General features: G+C 38.6%; 1 protein-coding gene across 6 annotated transcripts in view; it reads left to right on the top strand.

The window, feature by feature from the left end:
* The window catches only part of LOC124260854 (zinc finger CCCH domain-containing protein 10-like), a 292,806-nt gene that overhangs the window by 132,818 nt on the left and 141,017 nt on the right, over window positions 1-18,971 (top strand). Inside the window, exons 1-2 of one of the 6 annotated variants that reach the window (XM_046695171.1) lie at window positions 4,519-4,535; window positions 4,699-4,942. The exons of 1 other annotated variant lie outside the window; for it this stretch is intronic. The gene's annotated coding sequence lies outside the window, so the exon portion shown is untranslated. 4 more of the 6 variants (XM_046695170.1, XM_046695169.1, XR_006894195.1 and 1 more) reach the window with 4 other exon arrangements.

Below are 18,971 nucleotides of genomic sequence, written 5' to 3'. Positions count from 1 at the left end.
AGGATACTAGTGACAATGTCTTAGTTTCATACAGGATACTAGTGACAATGTCTTAGTTTCATACAGGATACTAGTGACAATGTCTTAGTTTCATACAGGATACTAGTGTGACAATGTCTTAGTTTCATACAGGATACTAGTGACAATGTCTTAGTTTCATACAGGATACTAGTGACAATGTCTTAGTTTCATACAGGATACTAGTGACAATGTCTTAGTTTCATACAGGATACTAGTGACAATGTCTTAGTTTCATACAGGATACTAGTGACAATGTCTTAGTTTCATACAGGATACTAGTGACAATGTCTTAGTTTCATACAGGATACTAGTGACAATGTCTTAGTTTCATACAGGATACTAGTGACAACAATGTCTTAGTTTCATACAGGATACTAGTGACAATGTCTTAGTTTCATACAGGATACTAGTGACAATGTCTTAGTTTCATACAGGATACTAGTGACAATGTCTTAGTTTCATACAGGATACTAGTGACAATGTCTTAGTTTCATACAAGATACTAGTGACAATGTCTTAGTTTCATACAGGACACAATAGTGCTGGAGCGATTAATCGTAGGATCGTTTAATCGTTTGATCCAAGTCAAAATGAACGATTGTCGATTACAAATAAACTACAGATCGATAATCGGAAATAATAATTATTTGGATGCACATACAATAAAACATTTTATTCTACCTTGTCATGATTTCTTTTACCGAACAATCTGGTCGCCATTGCTTGTTTACTCATTAAACTGAAGCTGTGTGCTGCACAAGTGCGTATGTCAGCCAATAGCAATGCTAGATATATTTAGATTGGGATGTCCCTTTCCCAAAAAGGTCACGTCGTCATTGAAATACTACGAGTTGACAGGTGCTAACAACAACCTGGAAGTTAGTTCGCTAACATAGGCATTTGACTATGAAATAACTGTCCAAACAATTATAATCGATCGATTATCGATCTGACTCTAGCGATTATTGATCTGATTCTAGCGATTATCGATCTGACTCTAGCGATTATCGATCTGACAAACTGTAACGATAACCAGCTCTAGGACACAAATGTTTCTTAGTTTCATATAGGGCACAGGGATTGGGAAAAGCAGGGGCCATGGGCCATTTTGCACATTAGATTAAAAAATGTCCCATTAAAATTTTGAAGTTTACTATTGATACAAGGGCAGTGGCCCATTCTAAATTCAGAAAATGGCTAATCATCCTGAAAATAGCCCATTGTCAAAGTTCTCTATCCCAATCCCTGAGGGCATAAGAACAATATCTCTGCTGAATACAGGATGCTAAATCAGGGCTCCAGATAATTTTTCAACATCAGGAGTACGTACTCCTTATTTGTGTAAACAGGTGAAACAATAAAACAATATGTTTTCAGATAAATACGTCTGTAAATGATTCTAAGACCGTACACCATTGCTGTGGTGCGTATCTGTTTTCAAAATTATTTCCTACCGTATCATGCATATTTTCTATCCGTACATACGTCAATACGGCCCTTATCTGGAGACCTGCTAAAGTACTCACGGAAATAGAAATAAAATGGTTTTTGGCATTTATTTGTTTATTACTTCATTAAAATAGGTAGTTTTAACAAATATTGAAATAACTATGTTTTTAAAATAACTAGGCCGTTTAATTTGGTCCTCTAATCATCCATAATACCATTTTACAGGTAAAAATAACAAACATTTCCATATTATCAACAAATTTAGAAACATTTTGTAACTTGTGTAACAATCAACAATGGGAGGTTACAACTACCTGCAGCACTGTTCAGACAGGAAGATGCATTTGTACGTGCATTGCCATAGTGATTGTACAACTGACAATGAAAGCTATGAATGAACACATACAAATAGTCAACTTTCAACAAGAGGACAGGCATGAAAAATGTTAGGAGAAAATCCCTAAATCAATTATTTTGTATATCAATTAGGATAAAAAAAATTAAGGATGAATGGTACATGATGTTTTTCATAAAAAATATTATGTATGTGAACCTATGGAAATTATATCTCATTTGCATACTATAGTTTAGCTTTACGCCACACTCAGCAATATTCCAGCTATATGGCGGCGGTGCATGCTATAGTTTATCTTTACGCCACACTCAGCAATATTCCAGCTATATGGCGGCGGTGCATGCTATAGTTTATCTTTACGCCACACTCAGCAATATTCCAGCTATATGGCGGTGGTGCATGCTATAGTTTATCTTTACGCCACACTCAGCAATATTCCAGCTATATGGCGGTGCATGCTATAGTTTATCTTTATGCCACACTCAGCAATATTCCAGCTATATGGCGGTGGTGCATGCTATAGTTTATCTTTACGCCACACTCAGCAATATTCCAGCTATATGGCGGTGCATGCTATAGTTTATCTTTACGCCACACTCAGCAATATTCCAGCTATATGGTGGTGCATGCTATAGTTTATCTTTACGCCACACTCAGCAATATTCCAGCTATATGGCGGCGGTGCATGCATGCTATAGTTTATCTTTACGCCACACTCAGCAATATTCCAGCTATATGGCGGCGGTGCATGCTATAGTTTATCTTTACGCCACACTCAGCAATATTCCAGCTATATGGCGGTGGTGCATGCTATAGTTTATCTTTACGCCACACTCAGCAATATTCCAGCTATATGGCGGTGGTGCATGCTATAGTTTATCTTTACGCCACACTCAGCAATATTCCAGCTATAGTTTATCTTTACGCCACACTCAGCAATATTCCAGCTATATGGCGCGTGCATGCTATAGTTTATCTTTACGCCACACTCAGCAATATTCCAGCTATATGGCGGCGGTGCATGCTATAGTTTATCTTTACGCCACACTCAGCAATATTCCAGCTATATATGGCTGTGCATGTGCATGCTATAGTTTATCAGCTATACGCCACACTCAGCAATATTCACAGCAATATGGCGTGCATGCTATAGTTTATCTTTACGCCACACTCAGCAATATTCCAGCTATATGGCGGTGGTGCATGCTATAGTTTATCTTTACGCCACACTCAGCAATATTCCAGCTATATGGCGGCGGTGCATGCTATAGTTTATCTTTACGCCACACTCAGCAATATTCCAGCTATATGGCGGTGGTGCATGCTATAGTTTATCTTTACGCCACACTCAGCAATATTCCAGCTATATGGCAGCGGTGCATGCTATAGTTTATCTTTACGCCACACTCAGCAATATTCCAGCTATATGGCGCCACACTCAGCAATATGGCGGTGCATGCTATAGTTTATCTTTACGCCACACTCAGCAATATTCCAGCTATATGGCGGCGGTGCATGCTATAGTTTATCTTTACGCCACACTCAGCAATATTCCAGCTATATGGCGGCGGTGCATGTAACAATGACATGATTTGCTCTCCTGTAAACTCATCTATTTCGTATTATTTTACAAAAAGTGTTAAAAACAAAAGTTGGGAAAAACGATTGTCATAGAATATTTAACAATCAAACTTTAGTTGTGTTCAAAGCTACGAAATAAATGCCAAAAACCATTTTATTTCTAATTCCGTGCTATTTACAGGTATCAAATTTATGTTTGCAACCTCTAAATGTACAACTGAGTAGCTAGTATGTCACTTTGACATTTTTCCATGCATGAACATAAGAAATGGACTATGTGTCACTGGCAATTTACTATTGCTCATAGGATGTCCTGAAAAATATCTTCTTCTTTTTTCTCCCTTCAGCAAAATAATTTTTATGACTTGAAGCAGTAACACAAAAGTTTATTCTGCTTTCAACTCGTAACAATGTTTAAAATACACCTTTGTTGGCAATTGTGAGTATCATTGTCTCATTTCTCATAAAATTTTAAGATTCTTGCTTGACATACAAAGGTTGTCAAGCAATATGGGTCAGCAAGTCAGTTTGGAAACATGATACTGAAATTATCGGGAATATAATACTAGTCCTGACACAACCCAGGCTGGGGCAATTATGAGGTAAATTCTAATAGCGCTTCAATACCGATTACAGCTATTTTTGTCTGAATTATTAAAGAAAAACTGATACTAAGATTAACACAAGCAGTGGTGGCCAGTGTGCCTTTAATCATTTTGAGGGAACATGATAGAAATAGCTTAACAAGAGCTGCATTTGGTAACTTTATGACTAATTTCTTGTCAATCATCACAAGAAACAAACCTGCCCCAGGTGATCCATTCTTTGTGATGCCCTCACTTTAACGCATTTTGTTTTGTAGATATTTTCATCAATTCAAATTTCATTGAGTTGTATTCTTCTTTTTTAGTATTGTGTCAGTTTGAAAACTTATTAAGTAAAGTGTTGCTTCAGCATTTGTTATTGTGTTTTTTTTGTGTTATATCGAGGGAACAGATTTCATTGCATCCTGCCTTAGCCAGTATTTCTATCTTCTGTCACCCCCTTTTGTCAGTGGACTGGTCCAGCTTGAGAGAGGTGTTCCATTCACCACCTAATCCTGCTCATTTACACTGGGAGGGGACAGAAGGTCAGTTATTACCAGTGTGTAATTCTGCACACAGTGTTGTGGGTCAGAGGTCACGGACCATGTGCTGTGAGTAATGAAGTGAACTCTGAGTGTTGTGCTGCAGTTTTGGGTAATTTCTACTGTCTGCCAAGGAGAATTGCTCCATAACTTGTGATCTTTTCAGGAGAAGACATCTGGATAATGTAGCATCAAGAAAAACACTGCCACAGAATTCCATAGAGATCATCCGCCTGTGTTGTTGGGCAGACGGACTCGACTCGAGCAGACGGACTCCGGAAGGTGACTTGACTTCCTTCTCCGACCAGGGATTGTAGGATTGTGGTCTGTTGTCGGAAATTGTCCTACTAAGTCAGTGAATGTGTTAGTGTGGCCTGAGCTCGGACTGCGGACTGGACAACTGTCAGTTGGTGAGTCTGTTTTGCCCATTGTTTACATCCCTCCTGTTTTTATTTTCCATGTGTACGCTCGCTCGCTCACTTCCTACCGCTGTGTGGAGCCACACCAAGCAGACTCGTAGCTTGTTAGCATGGTCTATCACTGGAGTCGGTGTGGGACTGTACCCAAGATCAATTCTGTCATGTAAGTTCTGATAATACAATTGTGATAAATTGACTAGAGACTTTGGGTCGTGTTGGGTCTGTTTTGGGGATTTATGTGAGCATTGATCACAACCTCGAGGTGTATCTGTCTTCCCAGGGCTGATCTTCACCAAGGTGAAGTCTACACATGAGTTGTACACAATCAATCAGTCTTGTCATATGTTTCGAAGTAATTGGATCAATTTGAGATGTACTCTGGCATAGTCAGTCTTCTTTTGATCCAGTAAGTTGCTGGACTCGAGTGGTTCCAGCCACTGGTATGAGGGAAAGTCCTGTTTTCACAAGACTGTTCAGGTACTGTGTGAAGTGTTCAATGCTACCATAGTGTTTGATGTGAATGCTATAACCAGATGTACCGCTTCTGATTGATCACAACTATCACTGGAATTGTCAGTTTGTCGAATGAAATTGATATATATTCCTGGCGTTCGTTTTTATGTCACAAATCAGTTAGATTGTATACAATCTTACATTTCTGTTTCCATACATATATTGAGGTGATCTTGAGGTTCGAGGTATTACATTAATCTAATGACCCTTACAGTTTTCTTATGACCCCTTGACTTTCATTCTTAATGCAGACCACTGCAAGAATAACTGTAAATATTCATGTAAGTGAATTCTTTGAAATTGTATCTGAACAGGAAGTGTTCATTTTCATTTTCCTTGACCCCATGACCTAGTGGCTAAATGTTAAGTGGACTCTTGTAGATCAGTATGATTAAGAGAAAGTTTTTATTACTTTTTTTATGATTATTATTTGAAGCAACAAATAGTTAAATGTTCTGTTGTATGAACTCACCTTTGATTCTGCCTGGGTGGCATGTCTGTATTGTGGATCTATTTTCACGTGTCATTGTGTCCATAGTAAAGAGCTGAAATATATTCTCTCAGTTACAACATATGACATCTTGAAATAATCATTATCAATTTCGTTCTGTCTGCTTTAAGAAACTACTAGGTATTTGAGAGGCTGATATATGAAATTCAATATGTCCAGTAATATTATTTTCCGCCTCAGGGGAATCTCCAGATATTTTTGATAAGTGTATACTAAAATGAATCCGCGGTATGTGATGTTGTTGAATGGATGCCGTTGTAGATAATTGATCATACTATCAGCCTCTAGTTTGTTATCTACCTGCTGCCAAGCAGCAACTGCAGTAAGACCTCACTTCTGAGGTTTTACTCTATGATTATGGGTTGTACATGGACTGATTCCATATTCAGAATGTCACAAATGTCGATTTAATATTGCCTCCCCAAAGAATGGGCACACATCAAAGGAAAGACAGTCACATATTTATGTTTCTAATTGCCAAACGATTTTTCTGATGTATTTTTAATGAGTTAATATTGGTATTCTATTACGTAAGCAGACATGGGAAAACAAAACAGTCGAATCAATAATGACAGAACAAATAAGAACAGACATGAATCAACGGCCCGAAGACAAATCATGCTACTCACATGTCTGGATCTCTGCTGGCCCCTAGAATGACCCTAACTTGGGATGTCATGAAATATAGACAGACAGACAGACAGACAGACCGACAGATAGATAGATAAACAGATAGATGACAATATCAATTTCTATATTTTGAGACTAAATTTAACGCTACAAAAATGTTTATGTATATCAAGTTGACTAAGATTGTCATGATCTTTGGACAAAGAAATTCCATCCTGAACATTTTATGAATTAGCCTTGTTAATTCTTAGCATTACATTTTTTAACTTCAGGTTTATTTTGGTATTGTTTTATCTATACACATTCAAAATAGTTAATTTTTGTGTTAACTGATTCATTTATGCATCATAATACGTTTGACCTGATACATCGATACTGAAATTTCCAATTAAGGATACCCTAGCTTTGAAAGTATTTAGTTTGTGTTCTTTTGTCATGTCGACAATGTTGCTATTTCTTGTATGTCATAGATCTGTTGCACAATATCATCTCTGATCGGGGAGTTAACTAGACATCCATTTTGTGATGCATGAAGTGAATTCCTTCACCATCACTTTTACAACACTTGACAAATGAAGATCCTGGTTAGAATTGATCTTCTTCTAATCCATGCTTGTCATAAGAGGTGACTAACAGGATCGAGTGGTCAGGCTCGCAGAATTGGTTGACTCATGTCATCATATCCCAATTGTGTAGATCAATGTTCATGCTGTTGATCACTGGATTGGAAGATCCAGTTTTGATTATTTACAGTCCGCCGCCATATAGCTGGAATATTGCGGAGTGTGGTGTAAAACTCAACTCACTCACTCACTCTGTATCTTTAGTTGCATGTTATGAAGTATAGTTTCAACTCAGCAAATTGTTTAATAAGGTTATATATCCTTTGCCATGTAAGTGAGTGAGTATGGTTTTACACCGCTTTTAGCAATATCACGCTGGGGAACACAAGAAATGGGCTTCATACATTGTACCCATGTGGGGATTCAAACCTGGGCCTTCGGCATGACGAGCGAATGTTTTAACCACTAGGCTACCCCATAGGCGGAGCCAGGAATTTTGAAAGGAGGGGGTTCAGGGGGTTCGAACCCCCTGAACCCCCCATTGGCTCCGCCAATGCAAAAAAAATCTTCAATGTGATCTTAAGTCATTTTCAAAGGGGGGTCGAACCCCCTTGAACCCCCTGCCCCCTCTGGATCCTCCACTGTACCCACCATCCCCCTTTGACATGTGTTGATCATGTTGACGGTGATACTTTATCTTGGCAGTGACCAGTGACCACATTACTCTAACACCAAATATATAAGGGTGTTGACTGTTTTCCTGCCTAGTGTGGATGTATTCCATTTTGTATATCTTGCTTTGATAAATAACACCCAAATTTAAAAAAACCCACTCCTTTTAAAAAAATTCATTATTAGATTCCCTTGATCACAAATAATATACTGAATTCATGAAAGAATATGGTTTAATTTATCGAATATGTGAGTGAATTTGTGACAGCCGTAGTGAGCAGCTGATTGATTCAGTCAGTTCACCAGCAACTCGGCACCATCTTTGATAATCTGTATGACAAAACTTGAAAATGTCTGGGACAAAAGAGATTTGTGAAAACTGAGTTGCGCTGAATATGGTGTTGTTTATAATAATTTGTTTTAATAATGAATGAAGTATTAATAGGGACATAATGTAGCTGCTGAAGGGTTCCAGATGATGTTTGTTTGCTTGCCACGTTGACTTAAGGGAATTGTTATGGTAGATAATTAGTTGGGTACAGCAAGGTGATGACAGTGTATACTTTGTTTCCTGTCATTTACAAAACACATATTTTTTAGGCATCAATGTGGCGTTATCGGATCAATAATCATTTTTCACGACCAAATCAATTCTGATAGGGTGTGATGGATGGGTCGGGCATCCTGACTGTGGGTCAGGACCATCACTCTCTTCAAATCGGGTCCATCTAGATGATGTTGACAGACCATGCATGTGACAAGGACGATTAACAAGAATCCTCAGCTTGGTCCGACTCGGTAGTTCCGTTTGATGGAACTCTCGCAGGATGCTTGATTCACTGAGCAACAGCAGTTTGAGATAGTTGGGGAAAAGAACCAATATTTTCATACGGCTTCCTGGTGGGTTGGTGGATTTAGTCAAAACAAGATGGATTTAATTTGTGTCCTCGGTGGTGTTGATCTGGATTGGGAACTGTATCACTTATATCACTGTTTTCGCCTGAATTACGTTTATGTTGTGGTAGTGGCAATAACAGTATTTACTTTATTGGAGCTGGACGAAGATCAAAACTGATGAGGGAAATGTGTATTCATGTATGTCACGGTTCCAGTACCAGTGCTGTGTCCAGTCAGTAGTTTTTTTTCCATGTAAGAAGCCGACGTATTTTGGAGTAATAGTTTGAATTCAAGTTTTAAGTTGAAGATGATGAACATCAGTTGATTTGTGACAATAATTGTCATCATTCCCTTATGTAATGGGGGCGGTGGGGTAGCCTAGAGGTTAATGCGTTCGCTCGTCACGCCTAAGACCCGGGTTTGATTCCCTATTGAAGCCTATTTCTGGTGTCCCCCGCCGTGATATTGCTGGAATATTGCTAAAAGCACTGTAAAACCATACTCACTCACTTATGTAATGGATCCTAGCTCACTCACTCACTTGCTCATTCACACTCACTCACTCACTCACTCACCTGCCTAATCACCCACACACTCACTCACTCAGATTGCAGACATTTCTTAATTATGATCTTCAATTTAATAGAGCTGACACTCCTATTTAAACTATTCTCTAGGGTCTGGGAGAAAGAATAGAGTGATCTTTCCTCTACATTTGTCCTGAAACCCTCCTCGCTTTCACATCAAAGCAGACTGTCAAGCAATTTGTTTTATTTCCTGTAGTATGACATTTGACCTGATTTGTTGGTGGTGCCTTTGACCATAAGTGGCTGGCTGACCCACACTTGTCAGATTGCTCACAGGAAATATGTCCCTTTGATACACACATGCTGAGATATATCCCCAGCCTCAGTCAGCGAGTTCATTGGTGTTCCAGGCATAGAGGCCCTGTAGGACTTACAGGCTTTGCAGTGGTATCCTTAGTCTGTCTCACAGTCCTAGACTAACAACTAGTCTCTGAAATGAACATATTTTACTGAAAAAAAGTTCATAGTAAAAAAAAAAAATATAATGAAAAGGAGCCCTGAGACTTTCTTCATTTTCAGAAGCTGAGGAAATCTAGACTTGCCACATTTTCTAGACTTGTGTGGGCTTTCTTGGATATATTTACTTCAGGGTCTGTACGACAGACTATCACAGTCCCTGAACTGCATTGTTTTCCCTCCACCCAGCCCTGTCTGCAATGCTAAAGCTCTATTGAAGCAAGTCTAGATTTTCCCAGGTTCAGGTTCTAAATCTTACATCTCACTGGGGCTCCTTTTCAGTTTAAAAGGAATTGTTTGTTTCCATCAAAATTATACATATTTCATTTATATCAGAGACTAAGCATTAGTGAATAGTATCTGGTGAAATATGTCTATTTGGTCCTGAAAACTGTACAGGTTAATTTCTACGGCTGTGCATTAGACTTGAACTGCTTGCTGGACTCTGTTGGCTGTTTTATAAACATTTGCTCTTTGTAAAATACTGCATTAATGAATCCTGCACTGGATATAGAGAGCTAATTAGTGGATCATAATGTGTATGTATAAACATATATAATCACTGTGTAGCTGTTCTTCCAACATTAATGCAGTGTTGACATGATCATGCACATGATAAGCAAGCAGTGATAACTCCGTGACCAAGCTGCATCCGCTCCCACGTTAGCTGCTAGATTATGGCAGTGGTGTAAATATTTTCTTAGGTAAGTTGGATTTAACACCTCTTTGGGCGGTAATATATTCATTTATACCACAGCATGTCAGTTCTTTATAGAAGTTAAGCCTCATCCAAGTCATCCAGGTCTTAAACATTTATACACTTTGATGACACCTTGCACACAGGCAGTTGAAGACAAGGGAGACATTTGGAAAGAGGAAACATGGATTTGATTTCAATCTTTGAATTCTGTTCTGCTAACGTAACGGAAGCAACAGAAAATGGCAGCAGCTTAGCCGACTGGGCCACTCATCCCTCTTAAATCTATCCATGTTGCACATATGAACAGGGTGTGTTTCAAACTTGGATAATAATTGGTAGAAATCTGGTTATTGATCCTTTGATGAATGCATCTTAGCAGGCCATGGAATGCACAGAGCTTGAGACCTTTGGGCCCCCCATAGTCCCTTGTTGAGCTGTAAGAGATGACAAGGCTGCGTTCATGGCCCTCCATCATCCTGATACACACATTGTCCTGCTATGTCACATTAGCTGCCTTTCAGCCTCCATGGGTTTTTGCATTATACCATTGAGACAGTAAATCAATCTAGTACTCTTATAAATTATTGATATGTGATCTATAACAGGGTATTGTTAAGAGGTAGAAATCTTGAAGGTCGTGGTTTGATATATAAACCAAGTGTGTGAAGACCTGTAAAATAATCTTTATGACTGGAATCTCAGGATTTATTATGTATGGAGTTGCATATTGGAAGATGGGAATTGGTACGTAAATTGAAATTCTTGTACACGTGATCGCTCTGACGGAGTATATAAGGCCCAAGTGCTTGTTATTCCTGCAGATAGATGGGTGCTGCTTCACAGGCAATCAGAATATGTTCAAGGCAAACACATTAGTGGAAGGTGATTGTTCTTTTACATTACAGTTACAAACAGGAGTTGCACAAGGCTATGTTCTGAAGCTACTTATTTTATATGAACTACTTGAGCTGATATTCTCTATCAAGAAATATGGCCAGTTAAGAATACAAATAGATTGTTTGTGAACACTTGTATGATGTTTCATGCTTTATAGTATTTAAGGACTATAGAGATAAACAGACTGTTACCGTTTATGGAGCAGTTTTAACATTGATTTCAAACACAACCAGACAATATTGATTGACAAGTCAACAGTTCATTGTTTGACCAAACTCATGGAGTGAAAGCTACTCGTTAAAATGACATTACTTCCTCATAAATTGTAAGTGTTGTTTGCAAAAAGTTTGATATGGAATGTGTCTGGACCAATTTGTGTGAATTAACAGATGCCATAGCATTGGTATGAGTATCATTTGGAGTCTAATAGATTAACTCAGAGATTGCAGGGTTGATGTTCTAACGGTTATGACAAGAATATTTGAAAGAGTTTTACAGATATGAATAGATTTTTACATATGTTTCCTTGCATATTGTGAATTGCTTTAAAAGCCTTTTTTTAAAATTTCATTTAGTGTGGCGATCGTTTTCAAAAAAGAAATCCTCACAAGAGGCATTGTTTGTTTTTGAAGCAGTTTGTGTACATTTGTCAATGGGTGTAAAGTTCACCTGAAGCAGATATATTTGGTGTTGTGAGGTGTATTGGGATGTAAACTTAATGATTTTAACACAGAAGTTAATTAATTGCCGCTGGGTATAAGTTGTTCATATCGGCTTTCAACCTTTCTGCTGAATACTAAATTGCTTGGGCTAAATAATACATAAGGTCTTCACCTGATCACTTTACAAAAATTGAAGTTAATCAAATGCCTCAAACATTCTTTGTAAGTCATACATAATCACTTTATTCTGAGGTTTTATGCCACTTTTAGCAATATTCCAGCAATATCAGGGCGTGGGACACCAGAAATGGGCTTCACATATTGTACCCATGTAGGGAATCAAACCCAGGTCTTCGGGCGTGATGAGCGAACGCTTTAACCACTACGCTACCCCACCGCCCAGCTTGTGTAATAACCTGTTTGTCCTCCATCCCTTGTTTGTTGTGCATTGCAATATGCATCGTCAACATCTCCATAGACACCACAGACTCTGTAGCTAATACTTGACATTCATTTCCACCGCTGTCAGACCAATTTGTTCAAGCAGTGGTGGCTCTGAAACTGCAGCCCCACTTAAAACCTGGCCAGCAAGTTTTCTTCTTCATTCAAGTGAGCTACAGAACCTGCTGGCTGTAGTAATAATTTCATGTATTGAATTCATATTGTAGTTTGGTATTGACAACTGTTGATATTCTAATCCTTCATGGATGTTTTGTCGTCGACTCTTGGAAAAATGCAATACACTGATCGAAATTATTAATCTTGTCATCAAACCATGGACAGATGCAATATGTCAATAGCTTAATTGATCTCATCAATGACCCAGGGACAAGTGCAAAACATAAATAGTTTAATTGATCCTGTCATTGATCCCTAGAAAGTTTCAATCCTTCAGTTACTGATCACCATGACACCACAACCCAAGACCTGCATCATATATTTTCAGATGTTAATGATATGTAACGAAAGTAAAGTAAATAATCTTGTCTAGTGATGTTAAATTGCAAATTTGACGTCTTCACTGACAAAGTCGTTTTCTTACTGGTCACCAGAAAAAAATGTTGGACAAAAGTGTTACCCGTAGATAAGTTGACCCCCGACAGGCTACATTTTTTGTTCCTCAAAATTTGGCCTATCTACGGTAATATACGGTAACTCTTTGAACCAATGTATCTCCTTATGTTTAGTAAATGTTCGTTATTGTCCACTCACTAAACTTTCACTAGAATATCGAGGGTTGATCTATTCATTTTCGTTTTACTTTGACAAAACTAATGTGAGAAATATCTCTAGAAATTTAATTTTGAACTTTATAAATGCACTTTCAAAAGTTCATAAAGTTTCGAATGAAATGCAAAAATCAGTGAATATGGAACTAAATTTATCCTGTAAGGTAGGTAAGGTGATCTGAAAACACAGATTAAGTCAGTTGATACATCCAGGAGTTGGATGCCAGCAGGTTGTAATGTAAACCTCTTCATCATAAGAGCAGAATGAAGGGCTGACTCAAAGTTTCATAATCAGAATACTGTCGATGGAAAAAGTGTTAGTGATTATCATTATGAAAATTGTGTCGTGTATAATATTATACACAAACTGTTGTGATGCAATAAATTTTTAATTTACTCATACAATAGACGAAGTTAGAACTTTACTCATGGGCTGCTTCAAAGTTATGTTCAAGATTCTGTTTTTTTATCAGTTCAAACATAAACATGTCGCCACTCACTAGGGGTGTGAAATATTTTGAATTCTTTAATTTTTTGCATTTTGGCTTCAAATTACTACTCGAATATTTATTGACAATAGATCGATATTCAGTTATCCATTGTTGATCTTTATGATCCATATTGATAAACCCAAAAGTAAACATTTGGGCATGAGAGCTGGATGTGCTGTAATGTTAACTCTTTTATTATGAGAGCAGGATGTGCCTTATTGTAAACCTAGTATGCACAAGAGCAGGATCTGCTGTCATGTAAACTTATTGGGCATGAAAGTAGGATGTGCTGAAATGTGAATTGAAACCTATTAGGCATGAAAGTAGGATGTGATGAAGTGTGAATTGGAAACCTATTGGGCATGAAAGTAGGATGTGCTGAAATGTGAATTCAAACCTATTAGGCATGAAAGTAGGATGTGATGAAGTGTGAATTGGAAACCTATTGGGCATGAAAGTAGGATGTGGTTTGGTATTAACCAGTTGGTCTTGGTGTCAAAAAGGTATGGATTGAGGCCAAGTAAGATGTGCTGAAATGTGAATTGAAACCTATTAGGCATGAAAGTAATATGTGCTGAAATGTGAATTGAAACCTATTGGGCATGAAAGTAGGATGTGCTGAAATGTGAATTGAAACCTATTGGGCATGAAAGTAGGATGTGCTGAAATGTGAATTGAAACCTATTGGGCATGAAATTAGGATGTGCTGAAATGTGAATTCAAACCTATTGGGCATGAAAGTAGGATGTGGTTTGGTATTAACCAGTTGGTCTTGGTGTCAAAAAGGTATGGATTGAGGCCAAGTAGGATCATTGAGATTTAGTGGTGCTGCTACAAAGATGTAGGTTGTCAGATTTCAGCATGGTTGGTAAGTTACTGTCTCATCACACACATCTTATTTAAGTTGGGTAAGCCTTGGGGGGTAAGCCCTTGGGGGTAAGCCCTGTCTATGCTCAGTCGGAAGTTGGGTTTCATCAACTACCATTTCCCCAGAAAGACGTTGAAAGTGGTCGATTTCTTGGCTCTTCTGATTCTTCTTGGAAATATCAAAATCTTACAAAGCTTGGGACTCACTCTCTACCGGGATCGACTTCCCATTGGGGAAATGGTAGTTGATGACGACCAACTTCCGGTTGAGCATAGACAGGGCTTACCCCCTATGGGACAGAGACCAGGTGACAGCGATGTAATACAACATGTCAGTGTTTCAACTGAGTGCAGGTGTACTGAAGGATCATAATAACAACATTATTTTGAACATCACCGGGTCTAAACCCAGTTGATTACACTACTGCAACCAACATAGGTTATATTTATATTGCTGTCAGTCCAGTTGGCATTGTAATCCAGCACATCAGTGTGGTTGCTGACACTCAATAACAACGATTTCCCCTCACAAACTTAGAAAATCAATCCAATATTGACAACAATGCTAATTACATGAGTTGATGTTGACTCGGTTATCATAGTCCGTTTGCTGGTAATGTTTGCTCCACATTTGTTGATGGCAAATACTGAAGGACAGGGCTCGATAGTCTGGCACTGTGTCCACACCTCCACCAGCATTGAGGCCAGTTTCATGTAGAACTTCGGTATGAACAGGAGCTGTCCACGATTAATGCACCACATGGTACAGCAAGGTGAATAGTAGCCTTGCTCCAAGGCTGTACTGAATGCTAAGCCCATGTATGTATAGTAATTCTATCCTTTAAAGAGGCAAGTCCAGACAAGGAGAAAGTACATCTAAGGATGGCAGTCTGTTATTTATATTTTTCAGAAATTGCCATTTAAACTTTAATTATTAAATTAGAGACTTGTGCAAGTCTAGGGGAATAGACTGATGCTTTGTCTCTAAATATATATAAAACTTTGATGGAAATAATATTTCCTTTTTAGGTGAAAAGGAGACCCAGTGAGATGGGCCATTAAGAACCTGATGCAATCTAGACTTGCTTCATTTAGGGCTTTAGCATTGTACAGACGGCTGGGCAGAAGGGAAAATAATGCGGTTCATGGACAATAATTCAGTTCAGGGACAATAATGCGGTTCAGGGACAATAATGCGGTTTAGGGACAATAATGCAGTTCAGGGACTCTGAGACGTCTACATGGGGAAGCTCAAAGCAGTTCAGGATATCTCATGGTGTGATGATTTGTAAAATGTAAATTTATTATGATGTTTAATGACCAAGTTTCTCAGTCACTGGTTATAGTGAGTGTGTAAGTATAGTTTGGTTAAGTAGTATCTAGATATATCACAGCTTGTCAACATGGTGTTGGAGGAAAGCCCCAAGTGAAGAAGGTCTTGCTTGTGTATCCCACTTTGGTAGAATTTTATGGTGAGGCATGGTGGTGCCAGGCCTAGAAACATTATCATTTTAAATTACTTGTGTACTTGAAGCATGTGTGAGTTGGATTGTTGTTTAACGCCACACTCAGCAATATTCCAGCTAAATTACTTGGTCTGTGAATAATCGAGTCTGGGCCAGACAATCCAGTGATCAACATCATGAGCATCGATCTACACAGCTGTGATACTATGACATGTGTCAACCAAGTCAGTGAGCCTGACCACCCGATCTTGCCTCTTAGGACAAGCACGGGCTGCTGAAGGCAAATTCTTACCCGGATCTTCAAGGGTTGAGCATGTGTGAGAGGTGCAACACTGCAGAGTGAATCTTCAGACCTTAAGTTCAAACAATATTATCTTATTATCTAATATTTCTTAGATTTCCCTTCCAAACAGTGCTTCATCTACACCTGCAGCATGTGTCAGTAAATATGCCCAAACTGGATATAAACACTTCCTGATCAATGTCAATTAGTTTTTGTCAAATAATCAGCTTTCTGTGTCTCACTGTTAACATGAACAATATAGAAAAGACACGCAATGTTAAAATACTTCCAAATACATGAAAGAAAATATCCATTTCTACATACAAGAAGTATTTTCCCCAATTTGCCTGTTAACGGCACTGTGGAGACCAATGATAGTTCTAGAAAGAAAACCATCAAGTATTAAGGACTCTTCATCCAGGGGCTGGAATGAGGATGAGAAGAGGATTGGGGCTATTGTTATATTAAACATATGCTCTTGGGTCTGTAAGAGAGACTATTTCATGGCCAAGAAAATGACCGAGGTAATCTCTCGGACTGTCTACGTGGCTCTCTCTTTAGTCAGAATGCCATACACTATAGATTAACTCTCATACCTTCTCCTTAAGACCGCAAAGCTACTGACAGACTTTGTGCCACACAAGTCAGGCATGATTATGACATAGCTGAAAGAGTAGCAACTCCAGCATTAAAGTACCCAATGCACTCATTCAAATATTTTGTGTCCATTCAACATATATAAGGTCCATGGCTAGGGCCAGCAGGCGCGAGACAGGGGCCCTAATTAGCGTGTCATGATCCGAGCAGGGGGTATTTATAACCAGGGAGTCAGGTCTGGATGTTTGATCAATCAACTGTCAGGGTGTAAGCGTATGAGTGATGTGATTAGTATTATGACATTGTCAGTGCATATTGTCTGGTATCGCACCCGTCACTAATGCTCGTGTTCATGTTAGTCTGTTCTGTCTTCATGCGTTCACCAGATCCGGTGCTGACATGCACAAAATGGTGCTTCCCAGCCCGGTATTGGGTTTAATCTTAAACATGCACAGTCTTTGATTGCTATCTGTGTCAAGTTGATATTGATTTTCAACATATTCTTTTGTTTGGGATGTCAAAGAACAGAGGCATGACATCCAATTTGAGTTGCCATCACAGGTGATCTTGTTCCATGATTAACTTGCAAAACATTTAGGCTCGGATAATTACTTGACTTGAAGATTTGTGTTCTTTGTTTACTTGCTGAGAATGAAACAGGTTAATTCTTCAGGAACAAGTTTGATCTGTGGTTTTTCGTTGAGCTGGTGAAAGAACAACTGAGGTATTGAAATAACTGGCTTTGGTATTCTGTCCGCTTGTTAAATTTCAAAATTGCATTTAGATCCACTGCACCATAGAAACAGGACGTCTGCATGACTAGCACAGAGAAATACCTTTGGGAAGTGTGTCAATACATGTTTGAAACAATCTGCTTGGCAGGTAATCTGAAATAATTAATATTTCAGAAGAGGGAGGATACCCTCTTGGCACTGTTGTCTTGAGTCCCATTTGCCCGCTTAGGCTTCTTTGTACCTATGTTGAATGGACGTCATGTGTCAGTTGTAATGTCAGGAGTCTGGTTGAAAGAATGATCAAGAATGATCAAACATAACAACAATGTATAAATGTTATAAATATTCACTCACTCACTCATACAATTGCCTCATGCTACTTGATACATGTAATATTAAGGTGATGAATATATTAACGCTACTTTCAGAAATATTTCAGCAATGTCATGACAGGGACACCAGAAATTGGCCTAACACATAGTCCTGTAGTCTGTCTCACAGTCCCTGAGCCACATTTTTCCTTACGCCCAGCCCAGCCCTTTCTGTTCAGTCGCTGTATATATACAGTGCCGACCGGTAATTCCGAGCACCTTAGCACACGATTCAATCGCAACAAGGCAACTTACGTCTCTTATTTTTTGTGGTTTACGTGACTAAACATGCTGGTATGCATCATATTTACCTAGAAATATAAGTTTTATTGACGACTATAAGATTCTAACATTGCATTATGCCATACGGTTGACTTTACCGGCGTTCTGATGACATTGCTTGCTGTCCGGTAATTCTGCGCAGCAACTGATGCGTATAACATCCAGCTGGAGATCCGAAGTATGGAAGCGTATTAGAGCCAGATTATTTTCAAAAATCACTTCATCAATGTAAGGAAGAATGTTTCATATTAAATCCACTTATGAATAATGAAGAAAAAGGTTTAAAAGTCCGATGAAAACGAATTTTCATAAAACTGTCAATTTATCTGTCAGTTACTGTTATTTACTTACCTTTAGTGATTAAAAGCCAGTCCCTTGTAGAAAGGTCCCGATTTCAAGCGTAAATATGGTAGCAGACGATGTTTACCTTCGATATGGAAGTACGCTATTGCAGCTGCGCAGAATTACCGGACACGCTTGTATAATTTGATAGAAACAAACGATTCCTTTTAAACTGAAAAGGAGCCCCAGTGAGATGGAGATTCCGAACCAGAGGAAATCTACACTTGCTTCATTGAGAGCTTTATTACAAAAATGGCTGTGTGGATGCGA

The sequence above is a fragment of the Haliotis rubra genome, unplaced genomic scaffold (genome assembly GCF_003918875.1).
Source record: "Haliotis rubra isolate DU_JTF1 unplaced genomic scaffold, ASM391887v1 Scf78, whole genome shotgun sequence".
Classification (NCBI taxonomy): Eukaryota; Metazoa; Mollusca; class Gastropoda; order Lepetellida; family Haliotidae; genus Haliotis; species Haliotis rubra.
This window is presented reverse-complemented; position numbering and strand designations above follow the sequence as displayed.